Source organism: Cyrtonyx montezumae, unplaced genomic scaffold (assembly GCF_038088225.1).
Source record: "Cyrtonyx montezumae isolate F1298 unplaced genomic scaffold, pur_monq_1.0 scaffold_5, whole genome shotgun sequence".
Lineage (NCBI taxonomy): Eukaryota > Metazoa > Chordata > Aves > Galliformes > Odontophoridae > Cyrtonyx > Cyrtonyx montezumae.
In genome coordinates this window covers 7,661,639-7,669,057 of record NW_027072056.1, presented here as the reverse complement: position 1 = coordinate 7,669,057, position 7,419 = coordinate 7,661,639, and positions in this window count along the sequence as shown.

Below are 7,419 nucleotides of genomic sequence, written 5' to 3'. Positions count from 1 at the left end.
TTTCTTATTGAGGAAAATCAGCTTGTACTAGAAAAAATTACAGCTTTCTGCTCTGAAGGCCCTTCACCCTTGTAAATCAGGAAGGAAGTGTTTGGAGGGAGTAAGCCCTGATAACACTCTGCATTCACTTTCAAACTTCTTCCTATCTGATTTTGGAAGAGAATGGGAGACTTCTTCTTTATGTAAGGCAGAACATGAATTACATGGATAGAGCTGTTCAAGATACTACCATGCTGTGGTAAGGAGGATCTGGGTTGTGTGTTAAGCTGGAAGCTTAGTGTAGATGAGGGATGAATAGCCTTTTTGGTTTTTTTTTCTTTTCAATCCCAGCATTCTGTAACTCATACACCAATTATACTGAAGTGTAGCAACTCCTTTGCAGCCAGTATTCCTGAGCTTCAGCCTTTTTAGTTCCAATTAGTCAGCGTTTCCCAAATCAGCATGCAGCTCCCTCCCCTTTTTTGTGAGTACTTCCACTTCTTGACAACCACTTATCTTACATTAAGGTTTTGACACTAGATAATATATTCTCTACTACATATTCTTACACCTAAGGAATCTATTTTCTATAATTGATATACTTAAATATAGTGTCAGTTCAGATATAGCAAGAAAATTATGGCTGCTAAGTCATTAGTCATTTAAATATACTCTTGGTGTTAAACGAGTAATGCTTACAAACCACTATAGAGATGGCGTTTTGGTTTATAAACAACTCTCTTGAATACACATACTCTCTCATGAAACAACATCAACTGTATCGGCTCAAGTGTGCAATTACTGAGAAAGCTTGATTTGAAGCTTTACTAATATTGCTTGTATAACCTCTTTCATTGGGGGCAGGGAAGGGGAGCAAAGGATGTTGGTATGTGCTCAGTCTTTACTAGTTGTATTTCTGTACTTCGCATAGTTAAGCAGTGCTACATAAATCTGTCCCCTGCTCCTTCTCGTCTGTTTTTTAAAACTTTGATTACATGTACAATAAAATATTTCTTGATATTCACTTAGTCAATTTGGATGATCCATCTTTTCTTTCATTGTACGAATGAACAACACCCATTCTACACTGTCTCCTTCCGACAGCCCACATCCAAATTCTGGGTTGGAGGGATGGCTTGTCAGATGTGCTACACTGGAACTGAACGAGCCACAAGGCCCACGATGAACCAGTGAGCCTAGAGACAAACAGCTGCTGAATGGTCCCAGCTAGGGATGGACAGCTGTACTCCCTATCTTGTGTCCTTGCCAGCTCGTGCAGACCTTTTCCACGGTTCATCTCCTTCTTTAGATGTATGCAAAGATTCTCACAACACAGTACCAGAGGATTAACCCCTTCTCTGAGATCCCTTGCTCCTGCCTGAGGTGTTAAGAGAAATTCCAATTTATGTTAGATGGTTTAAGTAGAGTCTACAGCATGATAGATACAGAGGACACCAGCTGCAGCCACAGGATGTGGTATGGTTGTTTCATGATACTTCTTCACAGAAGAAGGATGTAGAAGGAATCTGAAAGTGTTTGACGAGCTCTTTCTGCCTCTAAAAGGTAGTTGAATGGCTTATACAGAATAATACTGCAATTTTAACAAGATGTCTCATTTTGATCACCTTATTCCTTACCTTTCCCAAAGCAGATTACTCTGTTCTCTAGCTTCAACAAAAACTTGACCAGAAATAAGCAAGCTGTCAGAAAAGCTTATTTATAGGTCTCTGTGGGCCATCACGCAATAGGTTGTAAATAATACATCTTATTGAGTATTAAAATATTTGAGAACTGCAAATGAGGTCCTTGTAGTGAAAATGATAAAATGCATGTATTGATTTTGTAAGTGGGAACGCATAGCTGAACACCTTCCACAGTCCTTACATGATTTGCAGCAGTGTAAGCTGTGTGGCAACCCTAGCTGTGAGATTTTTTTTGGTGTGGTGTTGACCTACACAATAGACAGACTGCATAATAAGCTGGGTTTGGGAAAGATACCTACTTTTTTTTCTCTTAACGTTGATCAGATTTATATCTACGTGCTAGAATGAAAGCTCTAAAGGCTTTTTTGTTTGAGCAGATTTGAAGTCTCAAGTTCTGAATGGCTCAGCTAACAGTGAAATCCCACAATCATTAGAAAACGATGAACTTCTGCCAGCTTAATTTATTTAAATATTATTATTGATCATCAACTACTTTCAGTGGAGTGCAACTTGCTTTTTTGAGGCTTAATCTGCTCCTTGTATGGTTACCCAAAGCAGCAATCCATCTCTTCAGTGAGTGAAACCAAATGATCCTGCATTTTTTACCCCTTTGGAGAAAATAAGGCCGTAGTCTCTAGGAAGCTGTGAGGGCAACTAAACTGTTGATATGCAGAAGCTGATAGCTGATCAAATGTTATAATTTATGCAATTGAAGAAATTATTAACATAGTATCACTAATAAAACCTATATATTCTCATAAATGTATTTTATCAAATAACAAATATGAGGTCATTATAACCTTTGCTCTTTGGCACAGAGTTTGGAATGTGAGGATCCTTGAGGTCCCTTCCAACCCAAGCTGTTCTAGGATTTTGCTTACATAGCAGGAGGTTTCTTTTCCCTCAGCGCGGCTCAGTTGCCATAACTGATGAATCTCCAGCATGCTTGTGTACTCAGGCTGCAGTAAGATCTCTTACTGGTTCTGCTCTGTAACTGCACTTGCACAGAGGACACAGATGAGATTCTCTGATTTACTCTTTATGTGATGGTACAAACTTGGGTGGGATTGTCTGGCTTGTCTGCAGAATAATATGTTCATCTTTGAGTTGCTGTCTGTCACACAAATAGTATGGGATACCTTACATCTAGCCCAATAGCTGAATTATTTAGTCCTGTTGATTTTGTTTAGAGAGGTCCTAGTATGCTAAGAATCGCGTTTTGTGCAAAACATCCAGAGGCTTAGGATTGCTTTAGCACTTAACCCAGTCCAAAACCAGTTGAATTCGTGTAGAAATACAGATTAATTCTACAATTTTTCAAATGTGTTTTTAATGTGATCTTTCCCTTCTTCCTTGGAAATGCTTTATGCTACGTTATGCAGTTCTTCAGGAAGCTAAGCTAATGTTATGCACACTTCCCACTCCCTTACCTTGCTTATAGGGAAAGATACAGATTAGGGTTAAAATTGCTCTTAACTTTGCTCCCACGGCTGCATGATCCTCATCTTTGTTTCCTGAAGCCTGTTTTCCTTATGATTTTGTCTAGTCTTAAGATCTACGTGTATCTGTCATGAACTGAAGTGCATCTTCTGATCAGGAGTGGGCACTGTTTGCCAATGTTCCTTGACATAGTTGCTGCTAAGCTAAACCTACTTTTCTATTCTAGTCACTGCCTTTTGTCTTTTCTCTGTTCTCATTACATTACTCCTTCTTTCTTAGTTTATGGCTCCTTCTCCAGGTTTCTAATGCAGCAGCATGTCTCTGTTGGATTTTGGCTCCTTGTGAAGGATGATGTGAGCTCTTGAAGCATGAGTGAACTGCTTGCCTGAGCCTTCTGAGCTGTAAGAGTGAGCTGGCCTTGCAGTGGCTGAATGAAGGCAGCAGATGTGGAAGGTGAGTGCCTTTAGCAGTTGACCTGTCACCTCATCAGTTACAAGACTGACTGGTATTTGTGGAATGTTCGATTTAAAAGTTGATCTGTTAGGCTTAATCTAAAGTAAGGAAACAAGGCTGTAAACTGTGTTCATTGTGGCCCTTTTGTGGAGAAGAAATGCTGGGGATATAAACATGCTCATAGACAGTAAGGGGTGTTTTAATCCTATGAAGAAACTGAAGAGACTTGGAAAGGACAAAACATCAAACAGCAGCATGGTCAGAGCATGCAAAGGCATTCTAGCCTTCCAGTTAAGGGAATTAAGGAAGGAGACTCTGAATCCAAGAGATGTTAACTCGACTGAATGCAACAGGGCTACAATAACACAGTAATTCTACTTCTGTGAAGAAGTGGAATTCTGGATAGAGCTTTACTAATCTCGCCTTTATGGCCTGCTCTCAGTTTTATACATCTCTGAAATTGACTAAAACACTACTAAAACACTACTCTTTAAGTCCTTATGAACCCCTATCACTTTTCTGCAGGCTGTAACAATTTCAGGCTGCTATTTTTAACATTTTACCAGTACCTTAAACTACTCAGATGTTGGAACTACGCACTGAACATTTATTTCTACTGATAAGGTGTCAAAACCTATGGCACAGGTTAGCTTAATTCTGTATGTTCTTTAGATATATTAATGCTTTTTCTGCCATTTAATTGTGGAAAATGCAGATCTTGTGAGCAAATGAGGAAAAGGGAACATACAAAAAGCAGGGGAGAACTGTCTGGAAAAATACAAACCCTTGCTTAGAAACACCAGAAAGTGTTAAATTGCTTCTTTATTGATCCAAAGTGCAATTAAAAGCTGCCTCCTGCAGCTGAATTTAGATTGGGCTTTTAAATTGTTTCTTTCCTCAATGGATCTAGTATCAAGTGGAAAAAAACCTTCACAGTGGGACTCCTGGAAAGTCACCAGGGAGTGTTCCTCAGCCAGAACCTCTCGGTTCACGATGCGCTGCTTTACCTGAAATAGTGGCTCCGTTTGCCTACCAGAAGCTCAGTTTAGATGCTGAAGAAGCGGCTAGAATCAGTGTAAAGGGTCAGCGTTCTGCTTCACTGGCTGAGGCACTCCACGTCAGCAAAGGGGCTTCTCCCTGCCATGAAAGGGATGTTTCAGATGGAGTTTTTGCAGGATTTTAGTAGGAAATCAGAATGTTGTATATTGTTCCCTTCCTAATACAAAGTATGCTGTAGGTCTAGGACCCCATCAGTCTAGAGCATCCGACTTTTTTAGCAATTGCTTACTTTCAAATAAGTATCATCGAAACTCACCAGAACTTATACATCAGCAGCTCCCTGCGCACAAGGCTCACTGAAGCCACTGTAACCCGATCTGAAGATTTTCTGTTTCTGAATGTGACAGGCTGCTGGAAGAGCGGAATGAAACCTAGGAGAATGCAACACCCAGCGGCAGGCAAAAAAACAGCACTGTTTCCCTTCCTCGAAAGCCTCGTCAAAGGGCTTAAGAAAGGAACGTGAGCATTTTTCTCCAGGCGGAGACAGATGCTGAAAGAGAAAAGCCTGAGTCTTTTGCAGCCTGTTTAGGGTTAGAAATCCATTTGCATTTCTTTGCGCGCTTTTGTGATGAAATGAATTGACCGCGCCTAAGGGAAGAACCCTGAGGAGTGCGGTGTGGCATTTCTGTGGCTTACGGTCACCCCCAGTGCAGCTGGCACAGCCCTGTGCCTCGTCTGCTTCCACGGCTCTCATTGCTGGGCAGCACCGATAACCATCGGTAGTTGCTACTCTGGATGTTTGAGCTATCGTTCTTATCAAAACATTACACCAGCACACTGTGCTAGTGGCGGGGAAGCAGGAGGGAGGGGGAGAAGTTAGTCATTAAGTACAACCTGGCTTCTGCTCTGGAAAGCAGAACTTTCCATGCATGTAGGCATGATCCTATATATGCAGCCTTATACAGCAGTTTCTGCAGGGTAGCAAAATTCATCTCTTTGCTAACGTGCAAGATTGGCGTTAACGTGTTGAAACTGGCCACTACCAGTAACGTGTACTGTGTGCATGATGTGTTGTTGCTGCAGCTTTTTTCTTGCAAAACCACAAAAACAGCAGGTTAGATTTCTTGAGTTCATAGGCCTGTTTAGGCTAAGTCATTGCATAGGGAAGTAAGATTAATGATGAAGCAAAAAAAAAAAAAGAAAAGAAATTACTGTCCATCACTGTGTCATCACTAGGTGAGACAGGCTGCAGAAGAGCTGTTTTCGTGAAACTTCTATATATTTTTTTTTTTGGGGGAGGGGGGGAGGGGATTAGGTGGGAAATGAGCAGGGAATAAATATTTAACCCTTAATTTCTAATTCATTTTTGGAGATAAAAGTATTGATACCTGCAGCTCCAGTATAACTGTGCTGAGGACTGGTGGCCAGGTGGGATAGAAGTGTGATTCTGTGGTTGTGGGGAAACTAAACGTTGACTGGGGGAAGGCAGTATGCCTGCCTGTCAGCATGGCAGCTTTTGCAGCCTAATGACTCATCCCAGCTACCTTCAGAGACTCTAGGAACAGGTTTTGGTCTACTTTGTCAGACGCTGATAGCAACAAGTGTCTATTTGGCAGGCTCACTGATGGCAAGAGCAAACCCAGCTTGCCTGGTGCTGTACCACAGCTGTGCTGTGAGAGCACTTACAGTGCTGTGTTATAGGCAGAGGGACAGAGGCCAGAGGCAAGCAAATCGTTGGTGAGGTGTCTGCAGGGAGCTGGGACTCGGGCATCTTGCGTTGTGCACCCTAGAAACAGAGCACATGTCAGCCAGCAGCAACCAAGGGCAGTGCTCACTGTGCTGCAGGACTGGAGTGTAGAGAAACAAGAACAGAATGGAGGTTTTAATAAATGTTTCCAGATCAGATCATAGTTTACAGAGCGCAGAGGTTGTGCAATGTGGAAATTACCTCCACAAATCTACGTGAGCATAAGGACCACATCCTTGCATATACATCCATACCAACGTGTATTCTCTAAAGTTAAGAGGATACAGTTGAATGAATGATTTAGGCATATGTTGACACACAGGAAACTAGGAACGTTTCTGATATGTAGCACTGCCTCCCTTCTCCCTCTGCTCTTGCAAACAAGTATTTCTAACCATGGACGGACTGCGCCCCACTGCTGTGCAGACACAATTGCTTTTGTCTGGGGGCTGTCCCTCTGCTGAAGCCAGAGGCCTGGAAAGGGATTCCCCAGTGGCAGCCACTGATGTCCTTCAGATTTCCCATTTTTGCTGATGGTTCAATGGGTCCAGCACTGCATGCAGGAGGGGGCAGGGCTCTCCCTGTAGCACTGAGAACCGTATGCTGAATCCAGAGCTATGCGTGTGGCTAGATCAAGTGTGCATGGGGAAACATCCCTCCTGATATAACACCCTAACTCTTCCCATTTTATGTTTCTGTGGTAGCTTGCACCTGGATCAGACTCTGAGTCAGAGCTCGAGCAGCCTCAGGCCCGGATTTAGAGCTTTCGACTGAAACGCTGAGTCTGATGAAGCTGTGCATTCCTTTGGCATCGACTGCTTATCAGCAGATCCCTGCCAGAGGTTACAAGGATTTGCCGCTCAGCTGCCGGAGCTGTTTGTGTCCCGCTCTCTCATCCAGCTCACGCTCGAAGCGCAGGTTAGCAAAGCCCAGCCACATAAGCTACTTAAACAGTAGTAGCTTACGCTCCCCATCTCCCAGCGCTGGACGCCGGGCCCCGACAGCCGCGTTCTGCCTCGGGGCGGCGGCAGGTGAGGGAGGAGGCGCCGGGGAGTTTCCTTTCGGGGCATTGTGGGAAGGCGCGATGCGGCCGGGACC